The sequence below is a fragment of the Mus caroli genome, chromosome 4, assembly GCF_900094665.2.
Source record: "Mus caroli chromosome 4, CAROLI_EIJ_v1.1, whole genome shotgun sequence".
Lineage (NCBI taxonomy): Eukaryota > Metazoa > Chordata > Mammalia > Rodentia > Muridae > Mus > Mus caroli.
This window is the reverse complement of record NC_034573.1, coordinates 134,222,320-134,226,236: the sequence shown is the minus strand read 5'-3', so window position 1 is coordinate 134,226,236 and position 3,917 is coordinate 134,222,320.

Genomic DNA, 3,917 nt, shown 5'->3' with positions numbered 1-3,917 from the left:
GCTCCAAGTGACTGCTCTCTTACTCATCTTATCCCTAGGCTAACAAAGATAGGTCAGGCAATGCTAATGGCTCTACTACAGTCCTGTCCCCGGGATTATGACTGCAATCTATTTTGACTGCAATCTATTTCGCACATTGCATGATCTTTTTACGTCAAAAAGGAGTTCCAGCCCCCTTCCAATTCACCCCAGTATGGTAAGAGACAGGCTCTAGCTAAGTTATCTTTGGTTTTGTGGCAAAAGGAAAAGAGTAAGGTAATGCTCACCGATCTCTCCAAACTTCTGATATGAGAGGCATGTATGACAGGCTGCTAACAGGCTCATGGTGGACACATGGCCAAGCCTAACTGCAAATGAGACAGAGGTGCAAACTCCCCCCCCTCCCAGGGAACAATTTTAGAACTTGGTATATCTGAAATCAGAAAATAACAATTTTATTTTTTTGCTTAAAATAAGATGTACCTTATGGATGAAGGTGTGACTCAGCCACAGGAGGCTTGTACAGTTATTCATGAGACCCTAGGCTCAGTACCCAATATAAATACTTTGCAATTATATTAATGGCATACAAACACATCCTCCTTTTAAGTGAAAGTTTAAAATATTAGAAATAGGGTTAATCCTTATTTTAAAAAGTAAGATTTCCTTTTTTTTTTATTTTTAGTGTGTGAATGTTTGCCTTCACAATGTATGTGCACCACATGTGCAATGTCTAGGGGAGGGCACAGAAGATAACATCAGATTTCCTGGAATTGGATGTCTCAGTCAGCTGTGAACTGCCTAGCATTAGTGTTGGGAACAGATTCTGTTTCCTTTGCCAGAGCAAGCAGTGCTCTTAACTGCTGAGGCATGTCTCCTACCTCAACATTTCTTTATTAACCTCCTTCCATATCTATTCTTTTAACTATGTGTAGCCACTGTTCCTGTTTTTTATTTTATTTTATTTTATTTTATTTTATTTTATTTTATTTTATTTTATTTTATTTTGAGACAGTTATCTCACTATGTAGCTCTGGCTGTCCTGGAACTCACAGAAATCTGCCCACCTCTGCCTCCTGAGTCATGGGATTAAAGTTGTGTGTAACTGTGCCTGGTTCCTGCTTTGATTTATTTCATTTTATTTATGTATGTATTTATTTATTTATTTTTTGTTTTGTTGGGTTTTTTTGCGACAAGGTTTCTCTGTGTAGCTATACTGAAACTCTATAGATCAGGGTGGCTTCAAACTCAGAGATCTGCCTTTGTCTGCCTCACAAATGTTGGAATTAAAGGCATGTACAACCACTACCATTTGGCTGCTTTGATTTTTTTTTTAATGTGATGTTGCAAATCCCTTAAAACCATACTTCTCTATATTACATATGTACCTATCTTAGCCAGGGTTTCTATTCCTGCACAAACATCATGACCAAGAAGCAAGTTGGGAAGGAAAGGATTTATTTGGCTTACACTTCCATACTGCTGTTCATCACCAAGGAAGTCAAGACTGGAACTCAAGAAGATCAGGAAACAGGATCTGATGCAGAGGCCATGGAGGGATGTTCTTTACTGGCTTGCCTGCTCTGGCTTGCTCAGCCTGCTCTCTTATAGAACCTAAGACTACCAGCCCAGAGATGGTCCCACCTACAAGGGGCCTTTCCCCTTGATCACTAATTGAGAAAATGCCTTACAGTTCATGGAGGTATTTCCTCAACTAAAACTCCTTTCTCTGTGATAACTCCAGCTGTGTTGATTTGACACAAAGCTAGCCAGTTCAGTACCTATAGAAATATAGATATATTATTTTGAGAGAGGATTTTGGTAAATATTTTTGCCAAATATATTATTCTCTACATGTTGTCCATCTTGTACTGTTTCAGTCAATTTATATTAGAAATCTAATCTGGTAAAGAAATTTAACTTAGTTTTCTTTATTGGTTTTTGAATTATGTATGCATGTATGTATGTATGTATGTATGTATGCTTGTGTGAATGTATCTTTGTTTATGTGCATATGAGTGCAAGTGTCAAAGGAGGCCAGACATTGGGTTCCCCTGGAGCTAGAGTTACAGGCTGTCTGACATGGGTGCTAAGAACCAAACTCAGGTCTTCCAGAATGGCAGAAAGTGCTCTTAACCACTGAGCCACCTCCCCATCCCTGACCCCCTTTGTCTTTCTCATTCAGTGTAGATCTCCATCTATGGAGTGGTGTTACTTGCTCTCAACTATGCTAAACCAGCAATCTCCCATACACACACACACACACACACACACACACACACACAGAGAGAGAGAGAGAGAGAGAGAGAGAGAGAGAGAGAGAGAGAGAGATGTTCAGATAGTTGTTTACTCTCAATCTCATGAAGCTTAGGTTGCTCAGTGGGTAAAGCCTACCAAGCTGAGTTAAGATTGTCCCAGCTTCTCAACTTACATAAACAACAGTTAATGTTGCATCTCTGATGCCTTCACCTTCATCTTACAAAGCAAAGGATGCTCTTTTTCCCTGCATGAATTGCCAAGGCTTGTTCTGTTTTCTGCACAGAACTACTAGCCCCAATACCACAACTACTTATCTTGTTTGGAAATTTGCTGAACCTGGGGTTCAATTTCTTAGTATTTCTATCCCTAAAAAAATCCTCAAAGAAAGACAGAGGAGTACTGCTTCACTGGTAGAACACTGGCTTAGCACAAGCAAGCCCTGGGTTCAATCTTCAGCACAGAAAACAAAACCTCACAAAAGACACGATGACCTCAAGGGATGGTCTCTATTATAATGTAGCAACATTCTGCTTAGGCCATCATTATAGAACCATTTCTTTAGAGATGTATTCTTATTCTTTATAATTGTGTGCATGTGAGGGGAAAGCTTATGTGCATGCGAGTACAGGTGCTATTAGAGGCCAGAGGCTTCAGATTCCGTGGAGCTGCAGTTTCAGATGGTGCTTGGACTCAAGTCACCTGCAAGAATAATACTACATGCTCTTAACCACTAATCCATCTCTCCATCCCCAGAAGAACCATGTTTATTATAAAGTTCAGTGACACATTCTGGTACTGTGGATGTGACTGGGTTGCTAGAGTATTTTGCCCATTATGCACAAAATCCTGTCGCCAAATAAAACTGGGCATAGTGGTGCACACCTGCAATCCCAACACTCAGAAGGTAGAGACAGGAGATATCAGGGCTCAAGATGACCTTGGACTTATAATGAGCTGAAGCCATGCAAGAGGGAAAGAGGAGATGGTGGCAGTAAAACCAGGCTTGTTCTCTCTTACTGTTTTTGTAAGGCATTATGGGAGGCAGATGGCCATTTTTGTGCTCTCCTAATCTCTTAGTTTTCCTGCTTGGCAACGTAGGGGTTCATCTCTAGTACACCTGGATGTTCATACAAGGAGTGCTTACTTCCTTAGTGGGAGCTGTGATTAGATCCATGCTTACATCAGACATATTGAGAGAGGTACTATCTGTCAGATTCATAGCAAAGCCCCTGGTGGAGTTAATGGGTTCTTTTCTTGGTCCTGTGGAGTAGAAGGAGAAGTTAATGCAGTTCTCAACCCTTAGTGTAGATGCCATTTTCTCTGAATTGCCTCTGTACTAGCACGGATAGGTTCTCTTCCTAGGGGCTTCGCATAGCACATTGCAATTTCTCTTTGACAGTCTTGGGCACATGCTGTTCTGATTGCACAAAGACTGGATCGAATTAAAGTGGCTCCTAACTCCTCATTTCCTCATATGCACAGATGGCTGGAGGAAGATAGTATCATTCTGTCCTTAAATCACTTTCAGCATGGTAGGAGGAGAGAAATGCCTCCTGAAAGTTGTCCTTTGACCTTCTTATGCTACTATGACATAGATGAACTTACCTTGCTCATGCATTCTCTCTGTCTCTGTCTCTCTATTGTCTCTGTCTTCTCTCTCTCTCTCTCTCTCTCTCTCT